Raw genomic sequence first — 24,670 nt, 5'->3', positions numbered from 1 at the left:
GTCAGTTCTAAAGACAAAAATCCTCAAAAAAGGAAAGAGGTAAATACTATTCATGTTGAAAAAGACATAGTAAAGACACCTGTAGTTGTCCAAAATTTTGATATAGTTTTAACGCCAGAAGACGTTCAGGTACCTGAAAATTATGAAAATGATGAGATCTCGATAAATTATCTCTTAACAGGAGAAAAATGGGAACGAAATAAGACAATTGTCAATGAAATATTTGCATATAATGTGGCATTAAATATCATGCATGAAAGTAAGGATCTTGAGCCAAGATCAGTCGAAGAATGTCGACAAAAAAATGATTGGCCAAAATGGAAAGAAGCCATGAAGGCTGAATTAGAATCACTTGCAAAACGTGAAGTCTTTGGACATGTAGTCCGTACATCAGAAGATGTAAAACCTATTGGATACAAGTAGGTATTTGTGAGAAAACGAAATGAGAAAAATGAAGTTGTGCGCTACAAAGCCCGACTTGTGACACAAGGTTTTTCACAAAGACCTGGAATAGATTATGAAAAAACATATTCCCCTGTAGTGGATGCAATAACATTACGTTATTTGGTCAGTTTATCTGCATATCATAAACTACATATGCATTTAATGGATGTGGTAACAGCCTATTTATATGGCTCATTAGATCGTGATATCTATATGAAAGTCCCTGAAGGATTAAAAATATCTACACCATCCAATGAATATTCACAGGGATTATTCTCAGTTAAATTGCAAAGATCTTTATATGGTCTAAAGCAATCTAGACGAATGTGGCATAAGTGTCTTACTGAGTATCTGGCCAAAAACGGATTTAAGAATGATGATATCTGCCTATGTGTTTTCATAAAGAAATCTGCATCTGGATTCATTATAATTGCTGTGTACGTTGATGATTTAAATATCATTGGAACTCTTGAAGAGATTCCAACAATTATAAAAACACTAAAAGAAGAGTTTGAGATGAAAGATCTTGGAAAGATTAAATTTTGTCTCGCCCTACAGATCGAACATACAAAAAATGGGATCTTCATTCATCAAACAATATACACAGAAAAGATCTTGAAGAGATTTTATATGGATAAGTCACATCCATTAAGCACCCCAATGATCGTAAGGTCTTTGGATGTAGAAAAGGATCAATTCCGTCCTAAAGAAGAAAATGAAGATATCTTTGGTTTTGAAGTACCATATCTTAGTGTCATTGGAGCGCTAATGTATCTTGCTAACAATACACGACTGATAAACCCCAATTTGGTGGTTTATATTGTGTAGAATTTGGGGGGTTTTGTCAATATTTTTCACACTTATCCACAAGAATTGCATGGTTTTATGTTCTCTTCCTAATATTGCTCCATGATGGAAAGCATGCTTCATTTGCCTTAGAATTGCTATATTTTGATCTTCTTTTATTACCATTCGATGTCGTGACGTGTTTGTTGAGTGATTTCAGAATTTATAGGGCAAGAATGGCCTAAAAGAGAGAAAGAAAGCATGCACAAGAGGAAGGAACATGAAGATTTGGATTTTTGGGAACTTCAGCATGGACGCGCATGCGCACCTCGCGCGCACGCGTGGGTAGGGACAGCTGGAAGCGGCGCGCAAAGATCGGCGCATCCGCGCATATTAGGGAAATCCACACCGGCGCGCACGCGTACATGGCGCGCACGCGTGGATCACAAAATCAATTGGCGCGCACGCACACATAGCGCGTATACGCGACAAGCTGCACGTGACCTCATTAAAGGAAATCGTGCCTGGCGATTTCTGAGGCTCAAGAGGCCCAAATTCAAGCTAGTTCTGCATGGAAAAGACCCAAGGATGCTAGGGGAAAGGGGGGATCATTCATTGACACTTAGACACAATTTTTAGCTAGTTTTTTGTTCTTGTTATTCTAGAGAGAGAAACCCTTGTTCCTTTCTAGATCTAGTTTGATTTGATCTTTCCTTGTTGAATTCTGAATTGGATCTTGTTAATTACTAGTTTTGATTGCTTAATTTGAATTTCTTAGCATAATTTTGTTTAGATCTTGTGTTAGTTTTATGTTTTCTTGTCAATTGTCATTTTATACCCATTTCATGAATCTTGTGAATTTTGGATTGTTAATGTTACATTGATGATTTTTATGGTTAATTGTGTTGTTTGAGTGATTGTATGTTGATAATTGTTAGTGGGTACTTGTTAATTTCAATTTAATTGCAATTTGAATATGTCTTTTAGTAATGCTTACCATGTGTTTGATGAAATGTTTCCTTTGATTATGGAGTAATTCTCTTTACTCTTGGCCTAGGCTAAGGAAATTGGGTAAACTTGAGTCGTTGGGTCTAATGGATTTGATGATTTGAGAACCCTTAGTGGTCAATTTGATAGCCATTGACACTAGCCTACTACTAAGTCAATTAGTAGCTAGGTTGGACCTTATGGGTTGATGTTGACTAAACCATTTAACGTACTTCAAGTATAGAAGTAGACTTAATGAGTTTGGTTCCTCATAATTGTCAAGATATGGTTATTAGACAAGGATAGTGATCCCAATTCCCATGTCTAGCCAAGAGTTGCTTTATTATTCATATTTGAAAACTCCAAAAATCCTAATTGCTTTGTCTTGGTCATAGTTATTTGGTTAGTCTTAGAGTAGAATTATATTGGATGTTATCTTATTAGTTTGGAATTGTTCACATCTTGCTTTAGTTGTTTGAATTAGTTTCTTGCACTTCAAGATTACTTGCTTGTTAGGATTCTTAGTTTAATTTCTTGCTCATAACTTGCAACTCCAGAATTCTAACCAATGTTGAAGCACATGTTTGCCCATTCCTTGTGAGACAACCCGAGGTTTGAATACTTTGGTTATTTTTATTGGGGTTGAACTTGTGACAACCAATTCCTTCAAAATTTGATTCGCGGATTATTTGCCGGTTGAGGGCTATACTTGCAACGCAAAAATCTTGTGAAATTCCTTACCGACGGTATTCTGTGGCCATCAAATTTTTGGCGCCGTTGCCGGGGAATGGTTGCAACATATGCCTTGATATTGGTTATGCGAATATGTGAATATTGTAGATAGTTTACTTTCTTTCAATACTTAGCTATAGTTTAGATTTCTTTTGTATGTGTGCTATGACTCCCAAATTTGATGACTCGGTCTCAACCGAATTCTAGCTTAGCCGAGTTTGACCCTGAGATTGAAAGAACTTTGTTACATACTCGGCAAGCTAGATGGCGGTTGGACTATACGCCTAGTACTTTGGCCTCTCTTGAGGAACATACCGAGTCACTAGACGGTACCGAGAGTGACTTGGAGTCCGCTACTTCCTATTCTTCTGTTGGCACTATTAATACATCTTTGCATCCTACAGGTGAACCATACTTGGTGGAGCCACGACGGATCACTTTGCATGAGCAAGGAGCTCCGGATATCATACTTCAACCTTTGCAAGTAAGGTATCCCAACCTTGATCTAAACTTTGAGTTGAAAAGTAGCTTGATACATCTACTTCCTAAGTATCATGGGTTGCCGGGTCAAGACCCCATCCGACATCTAAGAGACTTTCAAGTTGCTTGTTCTACGGCTCAAAGGCATGGAGCCGATGAGTTGGCTATTATGGTTTTTGCCTTTCCCTTCTCTCTTGAAGGGCAAGCAAGACATGGTTTTATTCGCTACTGGATGAGATTGTGACCAATTGGGATTTCTTGAGAAGAGAGTTTCTAGATAAGTTCTTCCCAACGGAGAAGACCGATTACGTCCAGAAGGAGATCTCGGGTATAATGCAAAGGGACCAAGAGAGTTTATATGAGTATTGGACTCGGTTCAAGAGGCTACTGGAATCTTGTCCACACCATGGATTGAACACTCACTTGCTCATTAGTTACTTCACCGGAGGTCTTTGTGTGGAAGATAGAAGATTGCTCACCACTTCTAGTGGTGGTTCCCTTTCAAAAAATAAGACGGAGGGAGAAGCTTGGAAATTGATAAATGATGTTGCCGAGGCTACACAACATGTAATGGTGAGAAGTAATCCTCTCAAAGGTGTGGTAGAACCATCCCCTTCCGAAGCAAGCTTGACCAAAGCGCTTGGGGACATGACCACTATCCTCATGCAAATACAAAAAGATCAAAAGGAATACTACTCCATCCAAGCCCCACCACCAGTTGCTCAACTTGAAGGCCCTCCTAGAATTTGTGGTTTGTGTGCTAGCACCACACATTACACCAATCAATGCCATCAAATTTAAGAGGAGCATGCCCTTGTCGTGGCCAATGTGAATTACAACAACCATCCGCCCTATCCTTCTCAAGGCCAAAACAACTACTCTCATGGTAGTAATCAAAACCAAGGGTGGATGGGTAATGCACAAGGGAGCAATCAAAACCAAAGATGGAACAACTCTTCTTATCATCACAACAACAACCAATCTTCATCCCAATACCACCATAACAACAACAACCCCAAGCCAACCAAAATTACCACAACCAAAACCAAAGCAACTACACCAAATACCAAGCACCACACCATAGACAACAATTCAACCAAACCTCTTCATCTTCCACCAATCAAGTTGATGAGCTTAGAGCCGCTATGGAGAAACGGGATGAGAGCAATAAGGCTCAATTTGATGCCTTGGGCGCTCAATTGGCCAACCTCGCCGACATGCTTTCAAAGATGTCCATGTCCTCCTCCAACAACAACACCAACCAACCCTCAAGCTCTTCTAACCTTCCATCCCAACCCCTTCCAAACCCCAAGGGCGGTCTCAACGCTATCACTCTATGGTCGGGGACTACATTGGAGGAGATACCTCCTAGGGTCATAGAAGACATTCATGAGGAAGAAGTGGTTGTTGAAGCTCCACATGAAGAAGAGGAGGTAGACAAAAGGCATGAGGAAGAAGGAGTAAGCCTTAAGGAACCCAAGAGGAAAGCTATAGTGGATGAGTCCATTCTTATCCCATTCCCTTCCATGGTGAAGAAGGCAAAGAAGACTCCAGAATTTGATTTGAACATGCTTCAAGTGTTCAAGAAGGTTGAGGTAACCATACCACTTCTTTATGCTATCCAACAAATTTCGAAGTATGCAAAATTTCTGAAAGACTTGTGCACACACAAGGATAGGATAGGAGAGTTGGAGACATTATCCTTGGGTAGTTCGATTTCTTCCTTGATGGAGCCTATTCCAAAAAAATGTGGTGACCCTGGGCCTTGTTTGGTGTCTTGTTGTATTGGTGGGCGCACTTTTCATGACTATATGTGTGATCTAGGAGCTTGCGTAAGCATCATACCGCTTTCTATCTTTGTGCGGTTGAATTTAGCTCCATTAAAGAAGTCGGCGGCGAAGTTTGCCTTAGCTGATAAAAGTGTGATCACTGTGATGGGAATAGCAGAAGCTGTACTTGTGACGATCAAGGACTTGGTCTTTCCGGTTGACTTTTATATCCTTGAAATGCCCCCAACAGAAAATAGAAGCTCATCCTCCGTTCTACTTGGTAGACCCTTCCTTAAGACCTTTAAATTCAAGTTAGATGCCTTCACCGGCACATATTCTTTTGAGGTCAGAGACAAGACTATCAAGTTCAATTTGGAAGAAGCCATAAAGCACCCTCCCGAAGAGCATTCTGTTCTTCGATGTGATGTAATCGATGAAGTGGTAGCGGAAGTGCGAGAAGAAGACTACAACAAGTTATGCTACCCTATTGTTGAAGAGACGGATGACCACGAGGATGAACAAGAGAAAGTTGTTGAGAATGAATCCCGTGAGCTTGATGAAAAGGAACCTCAGCTTGAGGCAAAGAGTGAATTGAAGCCTCTTCCATCTCATTTGAAGTATGCTTTCTTAGAGGACAACCAAAAGTTTCCGGTCATTATTGCTAGTGAGCTTCCTAGTGAAGAAGAAGGGAAGATCCTAGATGTTCTAAGAAAGTACAAGAAGGCAATTGGTTGGAGCCTAGCCGATATTGTGGGGATTGATTCCCGCAAGTGGATGCATCGTATATTTCTCCAAGAGGGAGCTAGGCCAGTTAGGCAACCGCAAATGAGGCTCAACCCAACCATATCCTCGATGTGTTAAAGAAGGAGGTCACCAAGCTACTTGATGCGGGTATCATATACCCAATTTCTGACAGTGAGTGGGTAAGTCCGGTCCAGGTTGTTCCCAAGAAATCGGGCATCACTGCGGTTAAAAAGGATGACGGTAAAGTGGTCACCAAGAGAGTACAAAACGTGTGGCGAGTGTGCATCGATTATAGAAGATTGAATGCCGCTACAAGGAAGGACCACTACCCTTTGCCCTTTATCGATAAGATGTTGGACCGTTTGGCGGGTAAATCCCATTATTGTTTTCTTGATGGATTCACTGGTTACTTTCAAATTCACATTGCCCCTGAGGATCAGGAAAAGTCCACATTCACTTGCCATTTTGGCACCTTTGCCTACAAAAGGATGCCATTTGGACTATGTAATGCACCTGCTACTTTTCAGCGGTGTATGACAAGTGTCTTTTCCGATCTGATGGAGAATTGTCTAGAAGTCTTTATGGATGACTTCAGTGCTTATGGAACTTCATTTGATTGTTGCTTAGAGAACTTGGCCAAAGTCTTAGCTAGATGTGTTGACACTAACCTTGTCTTGAATTTTGAAAAATGCCACTTTATGGTAAGACAAGGCATAGTGTTAGGACATGTAGTATCTCATGAAGGTATTTCTGTAGACCCGGCCAAGGTCGATGTTATCACCACTTTACCTCATCCCTCATCTGTGAGGGAGGTCCACTCGTTTTTGGGACATGCAGGATTCTACAGGCGCTTTATTAAAGATTTCAGTAAGATTGCTTTGCCATTGTCGCACCTACTCCAAAAAGATGTGGACTTTGAGTTTGACAGTGCATGTGTGAGTGCATTTGAAGAGCTAAGGAGAGTTCTTACCACAACACCGATTGTGCGAGGCCCAAACTGGACGCTACCGTTTGAGATAATGTGCGATGCGTCAAACCATGCTATAGGTGTCGCGCTTGCACAGCGCGATGGTAAACTCCCTTATGTCATTGCTTACTCTTCTAAAACATTGGATGCAGCACAATCCAACTATACCACTACAGAAAAGGAACTCCTAGCTATTGTTCATGCTTTAGATAAATTCAGATCTTATTTGCTAGGGTCCAAGATAGTGGTATACACAGATCATGCAGCTTTAAAGTACTTATTGACAAAGAATGAGTCAAAACATAGACTCGTACGTTGGATCTTGCTTTTGCAAGAATTCGACATTGAGATTAGGGACCGGAGTGGGTCTTAAAACTTAGTTGCGGATCATTTAAGCCGCCTTGAGAATTTAAAATTTGACCCATTTCCGATCGATGACTCATTCCCATTGGATAGTTTGTATGCTGTGTCGGGTAGCTTTCCTTGGTTTGCACCAATGGCGAACTACTTGGTTGCAGAAATCTTCCCTCCTAACTTTTCTAAACACCAAAGAGACAAGTTGAGGAGTGATTCCAAATACTACATTTGGGATGACCCTCACTTATGGAGGAGGGGAGTGGACCAAGTAATTCGAAGATGTGTTCCGGAATCTGAAATCCAACCCATTCTTGAAGCTTGCCATTCATCCGAATGTGGTGGCCACTTTGGCCCACAGTGGACAGCTAAAAAGGTGTTAGATTGTGGATTCTGGTGGCCAACCTTATTCAAGGATGCTAACGGGTTCTATGTGTCTTGCCATCAGTGTCAGAAGTCAGGAAACACGTCCCAAAGGGATGAGATGCCTCAGCAACCTATGTTGTTCTGGAGATATTTGATGTGTGGGGCATTGACTTTATGGGACTGTTCCCCAACTCAAGTGGGTATCTATATATTCTGTTAGCGGTTGACTACGTGTCAAAGTAGGTAGAAGCAATACCTATCCGCCTTGATGATGCCAACACCGTCATTTATTTTATTAGGAATAACATTGTATGCCGTTATGGGTTACCACGAGCAATCGTGAGCAACCAAGGATCCCATTTTTGTAACAGGAAAGTAGAGGCACTGCTCAAGCGCTATGGAGTATTGCATAAGGTTGCCACTGCTTATCACCCACCCAGAAGTGTCCAACCGAGAGATTAAGAGAATCTTGGAGAAAGTGGTAAATCCACAAAGGAAGGATTGGAGCCTCTGGTTAGGAGATGCACTATGGGTGTATAGGACGACCTACAAGACTCCGTTGGGGACGAGTCCCTTCTGGATCATCTATGGTAAGGCATGCCACCTTTCGGTGGAGATTGAGCATAAAGCCTATTGGGCAGTAAAGCAGTGCAACATGGATTTAACCAAGGCGGGTGTGGCTAGGAAGTTACAGCTAGAGGAGCTCGAGTGTTTGAGGAACGAAGCATATGAAAATGCCCGGATCTACAAGGAAAAGACTAAAGCATTTCATGACCATCACATCCGGAAGAAGGATTTTCAAGAAGGTGATGAGGTTCTCCTCTACAACTCGAGGCTTAGATTCATGCCTAGCAAGCTCCGTTCTAGATGGGAAGGACCCTTCAAGGTGAAGGAGATAAAGCCCTATGGGGTGGTGGAATTGTTTGATCCTAAAAGTGAAGCAACTTTCAAGGTGAATGGACATAGAGTGAAAAAATACCATGGCTATAAGCTCCCAAAAGAGCTAGAGGTGTTCCTACTAACGGATGCACCTAGAGGAGGAGAAGCTTGAGCGACTGACCATCCAACTTAAGGACATTAAAGAAAAGTGCTTGGTGGGAGGCACCCCACCGTGGTAAGATCTTCCTTGTGTATACCTTCTTGCTTTTAGCTCTAGATTTTTGTACATTTTGTGACTTCTTGATGTTGTTGATTGCATAGGAATGCTAGTTTTGTTGATCTTGTTGGATAACTAGGGCGTTCATATAGATTTCATCATTTTGGTATGGATGAATGGTTGAAGTAGAGAGAATGTTATGTTTTGAATAGTGCATGAATTTGTGAGTGTTTTCTTGACTACTAGCTTAAACACCTGCCAAGAATATGTTAGAATAGCCCTTTTTATATTGTTTAAAAAAAAGGAAAAAGGGGCATCCGCGCGCGGGCGCCGGTGGTGCATTTCATACTCCTGGTCCAAAAACCCGAGAGTTATGCCCACCTTGTGCCCACTTCATGCCAGGCACCCACGCGCCAGTGTGCATGCCGCCTGCGCGGCCCTTGCAACTTGGCCATCGACGCGCAAGCGCACTATGCGCGCGCGCATCGGTTGTGCAATTTGAACTCCCTGGTACAAAAACCAGATAGTTATGCCATATTTGTGCCTACTCTGTGCCCGCACTGACACGCAGGCGTACTTGGTGCGTCCGCACTGGTCGCCAACTCGATCAGGCACGTGTTCGCGCACTGTGCGTGTCCGTGCCGCCTGTGCTGCATGCCAACTCTGGTACAAATAGCCCGAGAGTTAGGCCTACTCTGTGCCAGGAGCCCAACTGACTTCACGCGTACGCACCCCTCGCTCCACCCTCATCGACGCGCTAGCGCACCGTGCGCGCGCGCGTTGATTGCGCGACCCAGTTTTAAACCTGGCGCGCCCTGTCTCTTCCCTCTTTCTCACCTCTTTTCTTATTTCCTTTCTTCTTCTTCTTCTTCTCCCATCACCTCCTCTCTTCTCCTTCTTCTTCCATACTTCACCACCGTCTCCCGCCACTCACCGGCGACCACCACCACCTCCGGTGGCACTACATCTCTTCTATCTCTTTCTCATTTTCACAAAAAGAAAATTCTACCTTGATTCTTTTACACTTCTCAAGGTTCTACTTCTTCTATATCTCATCTCTTACTCTCTTTGCATAATCTCTTCTTCTAGTAAGATGTTTCTTGTCGATTCACTTATTTCCTCTTTTAGTTGCATGATTACACTACTTGCTTTTTGTTTGTTTACTTTTTCCCTTTTTTGCTTTTCCATGAATGTTGAATTTGAGTTTTAATTTGCTTTAATAGATCTTCTTGTTATCTTTCATTATCTTTGACAGTAGGTGATGTTGTGTGATTATTGATATTTCATTTTGGGCTTCTAATTGGTTGAGTATCTCATAATTGCTCATTGCTTGATAACTGAACACCAAGTGTTTGAGAAAATGCACGAATGCCATTTTGGTTTATTTTAATCATGTACCTTCAATTTGGTGCTTCTTCCTCACTCACTTGCTTTCTTCTAAATGTATTGAGTCTACTTTGCTTGCTTAGAGTGTATGCTTGCTAATTAGATACTTATTGAACATGACTTGCTCTTTGTCATGGATGCTTGAGATCATTCTTCTCATGCCATATTGCATGCTTTACTCCCTCTTGTATCCTATGCGAAGTGTTGTGACCCATGTCTCTATGATCACCTTGTTGCACTATTTCTTTTGAGCACTACCTTTCACTTGCATGTTTTTGTTGAGATGATTCTTTGGGTTTAATGCTTTCCTTCTTTCCCTTCCTTTTTCAGGATGGCCACCAAGAAAGGCAAGGAGAAAGCTTCAAGGAAACCAGCCGCAAAGAGGGCACCCCAAAAGTCAAACTCTAAGGCACACTCTTCATTAGGAGCCAAACCCCTATCTAAGAAGGCGAATGCACCCGCTCCTATTGATGAAAAAGAGAAGAGCAAACCGGCAAAGGATTCTTCAAGGTTCCCCAACCGCTTCTGTGAACTTGTGTTCCCCGCCATGGTTGAAAGGAACTATCATGCCGAGCATCTACTCGCCCCACCGGACAAGGTTGTAATGACCAAAAAAAAAAGAAAAAGGAAAGGAAAGCACGTGGGGGGCACATGCCCCCACTTAAATTTCTTTCCCTATTTCCCCTCCCCTCCTTCGAAGACCCCGTCCCCCGTCCCCCTTTCTTTCTTTCACTTTCTTTTATTTCCTTCCAACAAAACCTAAAACCTTCTCTTCTTCTTCCATTCTCATTCAACTTTTCCATCTTCTCATCTCTTCTTGCAATTTCACACCATTATCAAACTCATCTTCATCATCTTACTTTCCTTTCTTTTTCTACTCTATCTCTATTCATTCAAAATCTCATTTTCTCAAAATCCTAAATCATGGAATGTCAACTTAATGAGTGAAAGAAGCATTCAACTTTGAGTTCCAATTATTATTGAGGCTTCAAGGTAACTCTTTGACTCAATAATTAGCCATATCCCTAATTTTTGTCATCTCTATATTTATGGGTATATATAAATCCGAATTTAGGATTATTAGGATTAGGAAATTTGGGACTTTTGGTCAAGATGAGTTAGATTATGTTAATTGACAATGTTAGCAGCTCACAAACATCATTATTGTCATATTTTTAGAGTTGTAGAGTTATTGGACATCATTTGGTAGCTCGTTGGCGCGCTCAGAGTTGCTTCCGATTCTTTGAAATCAAGTTGTGAGTGGATATTATATCTATAATTGTTTTTAAATATATTATTATCAATATTTTGTTGAATCATTAATTTTGGAGTTTGAAAATATTTTACTATTGTGATTTTTGAATTCTTGAAATAAATAATGATTCATGAAACTCACAATTTTATAAAAATACACACGAGACGATATTTATATATTTTGTAAAGCATACATGTTTTTTTTATTTGACTTTATTAAATTTTAATTAAATTTTAGTATGCATTCTTAATATATTTTTGATTTAATATGACAATTTAGTAATATGTTATAATTGTTAGAGATTTGTTATAAATGATTTCGTTTGGATTGGTTTGGGAGACTCTGACTAGAAAACCGTAGTTAACAGCGGTTATGACGTTAACTTAGATGCATCTAACTCAGACCTCAGCTAGCAGGGGCGTTGCTAGCCCAACGTGTAGGCCACACGTTGGATCTGTTATACCGTACGGGCACACTAGAGGAAAGGGCTACCCTTAGAGGTGAAGCCGCCCTAAGTGTGTAATATTTGATTTGATTTGACTTCTGGAATGAGAACTCCCATTTCAGTTCATCCGCTTAACTACCTATCTTTTTGTTTGCATAATTAATTAATATAAATTTCTCATCTCTGAAAGGAAATATAATTTTCAAGATAAACTCTGTATTGTCTCGTGTGGGTTATAGATGTAATGTTTGCTCACTGAGTTGTAAAACTCACCCTATTATATTCCCATATTTTTCAGATACAGGAGTCATTCCCGATTCTATTCCACCTACCCCTCAGTAGATCTTAGTCATTTTGGTGAGCCCTTCTTCTTTCCAAGGGCTAAGTAATTATGTAATGGAACCTTTACTCAAAATTTAGATTATGTCAATGCTCCATATATCACAGGCAGGATCCTCGTGTGGGTTATGTTATTTTGAATCTTGAACTGTTTAGGTAGTAATTATGATTTGGTTATGTATGACTTATAAATTTAACCATATACTCTAGTTATCAACTTGATATATATATATATATATATATATGATGCGTATTTTTGATATACTTGATGGTGGATATGATTGGAATGTGTTGTTGTTGTTGTCCTTGGAAATGGATGTTTATTATTGATACAGGGAGTTAATATTTATGTTGGTAAGGTCCTAGAAATATAGGAGATTCTGTCTGTTTTTCTAAAAATTTGGTCGTTTGGCTTGCTGAGGGATTTATCCCTTGAGCGTCAGTCATGGCTTGGTCCGAGCCTTGACAAAGTGGTATCAGAGCCTTAGGTTTTCCTGTGTAATATGGAGCAAGTGTTCTTTAGTAAGATCACAATTGTGTAAATGGAAGCCGGCCCATTTTCACAAAGTGTGATGTTACTAGAGGCCTATAGAAAGTTGTCCTCAATCTTTTGGTCTCATAATTCTTTCTGTCTGTCCTATTGTTTTTTAACTCCATATACATATGTCGTTGGTGATCCAATCGCTTTATTTACTCAATAGGTAGAAGATGCCACCTAAGAAAAGACGTGGTGGAGCTGTTAATGCTCCTGATACTGCTGAGTCCAATAGGGCAGTTTTTTCGCCACTTGGAGCGCTTCGACAAAGGCCAAGGAGCCAAAGGATAGCTGATAGGCGCGAAAGAGAGAACCCCGCAGTAAGAGAGGCTCAACCGGACTTAGCGGCTGAATTAAGGGGAATGAATCAAACCCTTAATGCGGTATTACAGGCCCTAACAAATCAAAATAGGGGCGGAGCAGGCATTCCTAGTATGCCAAATCCTCAGCCTCATAGAGTTCATCAATTGTTTGGGGATCAAGAGCCACCAATTGAGAAGTATTTAAAGTTGAATTCGTCCACTTTCAATGAAGATTCATTGGATGAAGATCCACAACAATATCTAGAGGACGCAAAGAAAGCTATTCGAGCTCTCAAGTGCACCAAGGAATGGGCTGTTGAGTTAGTATCCTACAACTTGCGTGGTTCGGCAAGATATTGGTATGAGTCTCTTCTTGAGAGCAAAGAAGCAACCGGACTTCCTCCTCCTTCTTGGGAAGAGTTCACTGAAGAGTTTCTCGCTCGATTTTATCCAGCTAACAAGCAAGCAGAAGATGCAATTGCCTTTGAAAGATTAAGGCAAGAGAATATGACAGTGACTGAGTATGCTAAGGAGTTTACTAGACTTTCTAAGAGTGCTCCATACTTGGTGAATTCAGAAGAGATGAAAGTTCGTCGTTTCGTTCATGGATTGGCAGAACCTATGTTCACTACTCTTATGCCTGAAGTCAGACGCATGTCTTTTAAGGATGTCCTAAACTCTGCTTATGGAATTGAAGCTGGGATAGCGGAGAGAAATGCTTTTAAGGATGTTGGTAAGAAGCCTAAGATGAAGGGACAATTTTCTGGTGGAGCTAGTTCAGGAGGATTTCAGTCTCATCATGGTCAGACTAATCAGCAAGGTTATTCGGGGTATCGAGCTCGTCCTCAAACATCTTTCGGTGGGGTTGCTTCTTCTGGATCTGTTCCTATGAGTGTTTCGAGTCCAAGACCTTTTGTTGGGGGCACCCTTCAATCTAGCGGACATGGTTTTAATCAGACAAGACCAACTAAATCTTACTGCCAGAAGTGTGGGATCTACCATTCTGGTATATGTTTCAAGGCTACTGGTGCATGTTTTGGTTGTGGTCAATCTGGTCATCTTAGGAGGGATTGTCCAAATCCTAGAGGAGGCTTTGCTCCAGGTATTGCACGTCCTACAACACCAATGCCATCATCTTTAGCTATGTCTATTGGAAATTCTTTTGGTCCTAGTGGCAGCGGAGCAGGTGGCAAGGGTCAGACTTATAACAGAGGAGAGAGCCAAAGAGGAAGAGGTCAGGCACGTGTGTACGCTTTAACACATCAAGATGCTCAAGCTTCTAATGCTGTGGTGGCAGGTACTTTACAAGTTTGTTCTTTAGATGCTCGAGTGCTATTTGATACGGGTTCTCATTATTCATATGTATCTCCACATCTTGCATCTCATTTCAATAAACAACCTGAACTGTTATCCCACCCATTTCATGTTGGCACTCCACTTGGAGTCTCCACGGTGGTTCGAGTCGTGTTTCGGTCTTGTGTTGTTAAAATTAATACGGTTGAAACCTTAGCTGATTTGATTCTTTTAGAACCAATGAAAGATATTGATGTCATCTTAGGCATGGATTGGTTAGCAGCTTGTCATGCTGATGTGGGCTGTTACTCCAAAACTGTGAAGTTTGACATACCGGGTATCTCACCTTTTGTTTTTAAGAGTGATGACTGTCCCACTTTAGCTAGCATCATCTCATCTATGAGTGCTATGCAATTGATGGATAAGGGAAACCAAGGATTTCTAGCAGTTGTTAGGGATGTTGATGCCAAAGTGCCTAGTCTTGATCAGGTTCCTATTGTTAGAGAATTCCCTGACGTGTTCCCTGATGAGCTACTGGGGATGCTGCCTGACCGTGAAGTTGAGTTTTCCATAGATTTGGCTTCGGGAGTCCAACCTGTGTCCATTCCTCCCTATCGTATGGCTCCAACTGAGTTACGAGAATTAAAAGTTCAATTGGAAGATATGCTAGAGACAGGATTCATTCGTCCTAGTACTTCTCCGTGGGGAGCTCCTGCTCTATTTGTAAAGAAGAAGGATGGAACGATGCGACTATGTGTGGATTATCGTCAGCTCAATAAGATAACTGTTCGCAACAAGTATCCATTGCCAAGGATTGATGATTTGTTTGATCAACTTCAAGGAGCTACCTGTTTCTCAAAAATCGACCTGCGTTCAGGGTACCATCAATTGAAGATAAAAGAGGAAGACATTCCAAAAACTGCTTTTCGTACTCGCTATAGGCACTATGAGTTCTTAGTAATGTCCTTTGGTTTGACGAATGCGCCTGCAGCTTTCATGGACTTAATGAATCGAGTCTTCAAACCTTTCTTAGATCGCTTTGTTATCGTCTTCATCGATGATATCTTGGTGTATTCGAAAAATGCTACGGAGCATGAGTATCATTTGAGGATTGTGTTACAAACCTTAAGGGATCACAAGCTTTATGCTAAGTTTTCTAAATGTGAGTTTTGGCTTGATCAAGTGACATTTTTGGGGCATGTGGTATCAAAAGATGGAATCATGGTGGATCCAAAGAAAGTGGAAGCCATTCAGAAGTGGCCAATGCCTACTACAGTGACGGAAATTCGTAGCTTTCTAGGATTGGCCGGTTACTATCGGCGATTCATCAAGGACTTCTCGAGAATTTCGGCACCATTAACCAAGTTAACTCAGAAAAATGTGAAGTTTCAATGGTCAGAAGCTTGTGAGGAAAGTTTTCAGACACTTAAGGCTTGTCTAACCTCAGTACCAGTTCTTGTTTTACCTTCTGGGTCTGGGGGATTCTCAGTCTTTTGTGATGCATCTCGGATAGGACTGGGTTGTGTATTGATGCAGCATGGCTGCGTTATTGCCTATGCCTCACGAAAACTCAAGAGGCATAAGCAGAATTATCCAACTCATGACCTGAAAATGGCAGCAGTCATTTTTGCTTTGAAGATTTGGAGACACTACCTTTATGGTGAGACCTGTGAGATCTATACAGATCACAAGAGTTTGAAGTATATATTTCAACAAAAAGATTTAAATTTGAGACAACGGAGATGGATGGAGTTGCTAAAAGATTACGATTGTACTATTTTGTATCATCCTGGAAAGGCAAATGTTGTAGCAGATGCCCTCAGTAGAAAATCTATGGGTAGCTTGGCCCATATCACTCTTGCAAGGAGACCAATTGTTGAAGAAGTCCATCAATTGGAGGCTGGTGAAATTCAATTTGACCTTGGAGAATCAGGAGTTTTCTTAGCACATGTTCGAGCCCAATCTTCCCTAATAGAACAGATCAAGGCTGCACAACGTGATGACCCAAAACTAAGAAAGCTTATAGAAGATGTTCGCAATGGGAGGAACTCAAACTTTTCTCTTGATCAAGATGTCTTGCGTTGTGGTCAACGCTTATGTGTGCCAGATAACCATGACTTGAAGAAAGCTATTTTGGAGGAGGCTCACAATTCTAAGTATACCGTTCATCTAGGCTCCAATAAGATGTATCAAGATTTGAAACAATTGTTTTGGTGGGAAGGCATGAAAAAAGACATAGGAGTTTTTGTTTCTCATTGCTTAACTTGCCAACAGGTTAAAGCTAAACATCAAAGACCTGCTGGGTTATTGCAACAAATTGAGATACCTGAATGGAAGTGGGAAAGGATTACGATGGATTTTGTAACAGGTTTACCTCGTAGCTTTAAAGGTTTTGATTCAATTTGGGTAATTGTGGATAGAATGACAAAGTCAGCTCACTTTCTTCCGGTAAAAATAACTTTTAGTGCAGCTCGATATGCTCAACTTTATGTTGATGAGATAGTTAAGCTACATGGAATTCCAGTGTCCATTATTTCAGATTGCGGGCCCCAGTTTACCTCTCATTTTTGGAAATCTTTTCAAAAAGCGTTAGGAACTCGTCTGGATCTTAGCACAGCTTTTCACCCTCAAACCGATGGACAATCAGAGAGGACGATCCAGATATTGGAAGACATATTAAGGTGTTGTGTTCTAGATTTTGGTGAAAATTGGGACAGCTATCTACCTTTGATCAAGTTCTCTCATAATAATAGTTATCAAGCCAGCATTCAAATGGCACCTTTTGAGGCTCTTTATGGGAGAAGATGCAGGTCACCTGTTGGGTGGTTTGAGGTTGGTGAGGTTAAGCTTTTGGGGCCAAATTTGGTACAAGATGCAGTTGAGAAGGTTCGCATAATAAGAGAACGTTTATTAGCAACTCAGAGTAGGCAGAAGGCTTATGTTGATAATAGAAGGCGTAACTTAGAGTTTTCAGTGGGTGATCAGGTATTTCTTAGAGTGTCGCCTATGAAGGGAGTGATGAGGTTTGGGAAAAGAGGCAAGCTTAGTCCTTGATACATTGGTCCATTTGAGATACTGGACAGAATAGGTGCAGTTGCTTACCGCTTGGCATTGCCGCCTGAGTTATCTATGATTCATCCAGTCTTTCACGTATCAATGTTGCGCAAATACCTTCATGACTCATCTCATGTGCTTGCACCACAAGCCATAGAGCTTAAGGAAGATTTATCATTTGAAGAGGAACCAGTGGCTATAGTTGATCGCCAAGTAAAGAAACTACGTTCTAATGAGATAGCGTCTGTGAAGGTTGTTTGGAAGAATCATTAGGTAGAAGAAGCAACTTGGGAAGTAGAGGACGCTATGCGCAACAAATATCCGTATTTGTTTGAGTCCGAAGGTAACTATCACACTTATCACCATATATGAATTCGAAATTCGGGGACCGAATTTCTTAAGGGGGAGAGAATGTAATGACCAAAAAAAAAAAGAAAAAGGAAAGGAAAGCACGTGGGGGGCACATGCCCCCACTTAAATTTCTTTCCCTATTTCCCCTCCCCTCCTTCGAAGACCCCGTCCCCCGTCCCCCTTTCTTTCTTTCACTTTCTTTTATTTCCTTCCAACAAAACCTAAAACCTTCTCTTCTTCTTCCCTTCTCATTCAACTCTTCCATCTTCTCATCTCTTCTTGTAATTTCACACTATTATCAAACTCATCTTCATCATCTTACCTTTCTTTCTTTTTCTATTCTATCTCTATTCATTCAAAATCTCATTTTCTCAAAATCCCAAATCATGGAATGTTAACTTAATGAGTGAAAGAAGCATTCAACTTTGAGTTCCAATTATTATTGAGGCTTCAAGGTAACTCTTTGACTCAATAATTAGCCATATCTCCAATTTTTGTCATCTCTATATTTATGGGTATATATAAATCCGAATTTAGGGTTATTAGGATTAGGAAATTTGGGACTTTTGGTCAAGATGAGTTAGATTATGTTAATTGACAATGTTAGCAGCTCACAAACATCATTATTGTCATATTTTTAGAGTTGTAGAGTTATTGGACATCATTTGGTAGCTCGTTGGCGCGCTCAGAGTTGCTTCCGATTCTTTGAAATCAAGTTGTGAGTGGATATTATATCTATAATTGTTTTTAAATATATTATTATCAATATTTTGTTGAATCATTAATTTTGGAGTTTGAAAATATTTTACTATTGTGATTTTTGAATTCTTGAAATAAATAATGATTCATGAAACTCACAATTTTATAAAAATACACACGAGACGATATTTATATATTTTGTAAAGCATACATGTTTTTTTTATTTGACTTTATTAAATTTTAATTAAATTTTAGTATGCATTCTTAATATATTTTTGATTTAATATGACAATTTAGTAATATGTTATAATTATTAGAGATTTGTTATAAATGATTTGGTTTGGATTGGTTTGGGAGACTCTGACTAGAAAACCGTAGTTAACGGCGGTTATGACGTTAACTTAGATGCATCTAACTCAGACCTCAGCTAGCAGGGGCGTTGCTAGCCCAACGTGTAGGCCACACGTTGGATCTGTTATACCGTACGGGAACACTAGAGGAAAGGGCTACCCTTAGAGGTGGAGCCGCCCTAAGTGTGTAATATTTGATTTGATTTGACTTCTGGAATGAGAACTCCCATTTCAGTTCATCCGCTTAACTACCTATCTTTTTGTTTGCATAATTAATTAATATAAATTTCTCATCTCTGAAAGGAAATATAATTTTCAAGGTAAACTCTGTATTGTCTCGTGTGGGTTATAGATGTAATGTTTGCTCACTGAGTTGTAAAACTCACCCTATTATATTCCCATATTTTTCAGATACAGGAGTCATTCCCGGTTCCATTCCACCTGCCCCTCAGTAGATCTTAGTCATTTTGGTGAGCCCTTCTTCTTTCCAAGGGCTAAGTAATTATGTAATGGAACCTTTACTCAAAATTTAGATTATGTCAATGCTCCATATATCACAGGCAGGATCCTCGTGTGGGTTATGTTATTTTGAATCTTGAACTGTTTAGGTAGTAATTATGATTTGGTTATGTATGACTTATAAATTTAACCATATACTCTAGTTATCAACTTGATATATATATATGATGCGTATTTTGGATATACTTGATGGTGGATATGATTGGAATGTGTTGTTGTTGTTGTCCTTGGAAATGGATGTTTATTATTGATACAGGGAGTTAATATTTATGTTGGTAAGGTCCTAGAAATATAGGAGATTCTGTCTGTTTTTCTGAAAATTTGGTCGTTTGGCTTGCTGAGGGACTTGTCCCTTGAGCGTCAGTCATGGCTTGGTCCGAGCCTTGACAAAGTTGGCTCCTTGCATTCTACCCCGCATTGAACGGCGAGGATGGGAGTTTCTTCTGAGAAAACCATAGGAGGTCAACCTCTCATGGGTGGTAGAATTCTACACTAACTACCATCTTCCCTTTCTTCAATCGGTATACATGCGCCGGAAGCAAGTCTCAGTTTCAGAAGAGGCTATCCAGCAAGTACTTAATGTCTTACCAGTACCAAGTGACATGGATGGCTACTAAGAGGTCTTACATCAGTGAGAAAAGTTTGGATTTGATTGGGACTCGATCTTCTGAGTCATTGCTGAACCAGAGACATTTTGGACCCATGGTCGACTCCGGATGCGGCCCAAGTGCATTGATGCACGTTTCCTCACTGTAGAAGCTAGAGTTTAGGCCCAGATCCTATCCCACTATGTGTTACCTAGCACCCACAAGTCGTCCTTCACGGCGGATCTCGCCTTGCTTGTTTGGTGCGTTCTCACGGAGAGACCGGTGAGCATTCCGCTTCTTATCAAGCAAGCGATGGGTCAAGTCCACGCCTGGGGTAATTTGCCATTTTCAGCATTGGTATCTGATTTAGTTGCTGTTGCGGGTGTTCCTTGGGAAGCCATGGACACGAAGGCTATAATTCCAGCTAAGGGCGATGTGGTCCCAAGCGGGAAATACTTACAGCTTCCTATGAACAACCCAAGCCTTGATATATCCCTCCCATCTACTATTCCTTCCACCTCATCATCACCACCACGACAAAGATCCATCCATCAAAGGATAGAAGATCTACACTGGAAGATTGATAGATATGAGCAGCGCAACCAACGCCGATACACTTACATCAAGAAGCTGCTGCGTTGTGTTACCCCTAGCATGGAGGAATACGAAATATTCACATCCATCCCAAACCCAAGTGATGGGAGCTCTGATGAAGGGGATAGTGAAGGTTCTGATCCCGACCGTCCTTTGCGCATTGTTGATAGCACAGAGGACCGTGCTAAATTCTAAGTGTGGGGAGGTCGTTCGACCGATCTCCATGGGTAACAATCTCTTCCTTTCAACACCCATGGATTTATCTTTTGCTTAGTAGTTAGTACATTGCATCTGTAGTTAGTGTTGCATGTAAATACCCTTTGCATGATAGTTAGTCTCTATAGAGTTACTTGGTCAAAATAATGACTTCTTCCCCAAGAAACTATAATTTCAGGGTACCCTACCAATTTTGAAAAAAAATTTTGCGGTGAACTTGCTTCAAGAATGTATTTTGGAACATACTGATTGAGCTAAGAACACAAGCATGTGAGGTTTGAGCCTATTGTGTGGTTATATCTTCTAACCACTATTTCCCATTCTTGTGTGCATTATTTTCTCTCTATGATTGCAATCCTTGCTTTGTCTGATTCTATATGTCCATTACTTTGTGTATGAATGCATTTACATGATTGAGGCCATCATTTCAATAGTCACTTTTTCCAAACGGTCTTAACCCTTTTATCTACCATTGCTAACCAATTTTGAGCCCATGATAAACCCTTTTTGTTCTTAATAGAGTACATCAACAATCCTAAGTGAAAAACAATGAATGTCCCTAGATTTGGATCATTGATTAGCTTAGGTAAGTGAAGGTATGTATCATTCAAATGGGAGGGTGTACTTGGAAACTTGGGTAGATATAAAGGTGTGTATTTGTAGTTGTAATCGGAGATTTTGGGAATTGGGAACATACTCATGTATTGAATGATTGAACCATATGCATTGAAACTTTTGTACATGAAACCCCAAGAAAAAGGGGACAAAAAAAAATTATTTTGTGTATATATGAGAATGTAAGAAAAAGAAATAGAAAAAAAAATAGAAGAAACAAAAATATGAAAAAAAAGAGAAAGCAATGAAAGGGGACAAAAATGCCCCAAGACAAAGTAATAATAACAATGCATATGGGATGTGAATTGAAAAGAATGCATGAGTATGCAAAAAAGTGAAACGCATGGGTAGCTAGGTATTGTATTATAGTTGTATAGGTTGTTCTATGTGTCTAGTGGGATCTTAGGTTAATCAAGGATTCAAATTTTAAGCTCACTTGACCATATACATCCTTACCTTCACCCTAACCCCATTACAACCCATGAATAAGATCTCATGATACTTGTAAGCATGCATTAAGTAATTATTGATTGTTAGATGAAAGACAAATCTTGGAAAGCATGATTAGGAAAGGATTGAGTGACGAACCCTATACACTCGAGCGAATAGAGCGGATACACTTCCGGTGAGGGTTCGATGCTCAACTCCTTGTTCCCAGCTTTCACAAGCATTCATCTAGCAAGTTATATGCACTTCATAGTAATGTTCAAATTGGTAGGATTTATGCACTATATATCATTTTCACCCCGTATGCTCATATGTGTTCTTGGAGGATAGATTTACCCTTGACCAAGTAGATAGATGATTTTACATTAGTTGCATGCATTCATTTAGGAAATTCGCACTTCATAAACCCTTTCTTACCATGATCTTTGGTCTTTTTATTTTTTAAGCATGAGGACATGCTTGGTTTAAGTGTGGGAGATTTGATAAACCCCAATTTTGTGGTTTATATTGTGTAGAATTTGGGGGTTTTGTCAATATTTTTCACACTTATCCACAAGAATTGCATGATGTTGTGTTCTCTTCCTAATATTGCTCCATGATGGAAAATACGCTTCTTTTGCCTTAGAATTGCTATATTTTGATCTTCTTTTATTACCATTCGATGTCGTGACGTGTTTGTTGAGTGATTTCAGAATTTATAGGGCAAGAATGGCCTATAAGAGAGAAAGAAAGCATGCATAAGAGGAAGGAACATGAAGATTTAGATTTTTAGGAACTTCAGCATGGGCGCGCACGTGCACCTCGCGTGCACGCGTGGGTATGGACAGCTGGAAGCGCGCGCGCAAAGATCGGCGCATCCGCGCAGATTAGGAAAATCCACACCGGCGCGCACGCGTACATGGCGCGCACGCATGGATAACAAAATCAATCGGCGCGCACGCACGCATGGCGCGTACGCGCGACAAGCTGCACGTGACCTCATTAAAGGAAATCGTACATGGCGATTTCTGAGGCTCAAGAGGCCCGAATTCAAGCTGGTTCTGTATGGAAAAGACCCAAGGATGCTAGGGAAAAAGGGGGGATCATTCATTGACACTTAGACATAATTTTTAGCTAGTTTTTTGTTTTTGTTATTCTAGAGAGAGAACTCTTGTTCCTCTCTAGATCTAGTTTGATTTGATCTTCCCTTGTTGAATTCTGAATTGGATCTTGTTAATTACTAGTTTTGATTGCTTAATTTGAATTCTTTAGCATAATTTTGTTTAGATCTTGTGTTAGTTTTATGTTTTCTTGTCAATTGTCATTTTATACCCATTTCATGAATCTTGTGAATTTTGGATTGTTAATGTTACATTGATTATTTTCATGGTTAATTGTGTTGTTTGAGTGATTATATGTTGATAATTGTTAGTGGGTACTTGTTAATTTCAATTTAATTGCAATTTGAATATGTCTTTTAGTAATGCTTACCATGTGTTTGATGAAATGTTTCCTTTGATTATGGAGTAGTTCTCTTTACTCTTGGTCTAGGTTAAGGGAATTGAATAAACTTGAGTCATTGGGTCTAATGGATTTGATGATTTGGGAACCCTTAGTGGTCAATTTGATAGCCATTGATACTAGCCTACTACTAAGTCAATTAGTAGCTAGGTTGGACCTTATGGGTTGATGTTGACTAAACCATTTAACGTACTTCAAGTATAGAAGTAGACTTAATGAGTTTGGTTCCTCATAATTGTCAAGATATGGTTATTAGACAAGGATAGTGATCCCAATTCCCATGTCTAGCCAAGAGTTGCTTTATTATTCATATTTGAAAACTCCAAAAATCCTAATTGCTTTGTCTTGGTCATAGTTATTTGGTTAGTCTTAGAGTAGAATTATATTGGATGTTATCTTATTAGTTTGGAATTGCTCACATATTGCTTTAGTTGTTTGAATTAGTTTCTTGCACTTCAAGATTACTTGCTTGTTAGGATTCTTAGTTTAATTTCTTGCTCATGACTTGCAACCCCGGAATTCTAACCAATGTTAAAGCATATGTTTGCCCATTCCTTGTGAGACGACCCGAGGTTTGAATACTTCGGTTATTTTTATTGGGGTTGAACTTGTGACAACCAATTCCTTCGAAATTTGATTCGCGGATTATTTGCCGGTTGAGGGCTATACTTGCAATGTGAAAATCTTGTGAAATTCCTTACCGACGGTATTCCGTGGCCATCAACGACCCAATATATCATTTGCAGTGAATTTACTAGCAAGGTATAGTTTCTCTCCAACCAGAAGACATTGGAATGGAATCAAACAAATCTTTCGATATCTTCATAGAACGATTGATATGGGATTGTGTTATCCATATGAATCCAAGTCACAATTAGTTGGCTATGCAGATGTTGGATACTTGTCTGATCCACAAAAAGGGAGATCTCAAACAGGATATTTGTTCACACATGGTGGTACAGCTATATCATGGAGATCCACGAAACAGACAATTGTAGCAATATCCTCTAATCATGCTGAAATACTAGCGATTCATGAAGCAAGTCGCGAATGTTTTTGGCTTAGGAGTTTGATCCAATATATTCTGTCATCAAGTGGACTGGTTGATCATAAGATAGCTCCAACTATCTGTTTGAAGATAATACAGCATGCATTGCTCAACTTAAGGGTGGATACATCAAAGGTGATAGAACAAAGCATATTTCTTCCAAATTCTTCTCCACTCATGATTAGGGGTGTCCGCGGATCGGATCGGATCGGATATGGCCGAAAATTCGATTCGATCCGCATAATTTCCATCGGATCGGATCAGATATGATATCCGCATTTTTTAGTGCCGGATCCGATCCGATCCTATCCGCACATTTGCGGATCGGATCGGATCGGATATCGGATATATCCGCATAATTAAATCTTTTCTTTTTAATTATATTTCTATGTAAAAGAATTCGATAAAAA

General features: G+C 40.1%; 1 protein-coding gene and 1 pseudogene across 9 annotated transcripts in view; one reads left to right on the top strand and one right to left on the bottom strand.

Moving 5' to 3' along the window:
• The window catches only part of CPSF73-II (cleavage and polyadenylation specificity factor 73 kDa subunit-II), a 67,020-nt gene that overhangs the window by 40,911 nt on the left and 1,439 nt on the right, over positions 1-24,670 (bottom strand). The window lies entirely within an intron of this gene.
• Positions 12,859-13,879, top strand: LOC148549831 (uncharacterized; annotated as a pseudogene).

The sequence above is a fragment of the Arachis ipaensis genome, chromosome B8 (genome assembly GCF_059453495.1).
Source record: "Arachis ipaensis isolate K30076 ecotype BB chromosome B8, ASM5945349v1, whole genome shotgun sequence".
In the NCBI taxonomy this organism is placed as follows: Eukaryota; Viridiplantae; Streptophyta; class Magnoliopsida; order Fabales; family Fabaceae; genus Arachis; species Arachis ipaensis.
Note: the sequence above shows the minus strand (reverse complement) of the source record. Positions and strands in the feature narration are given on the sequence as shown.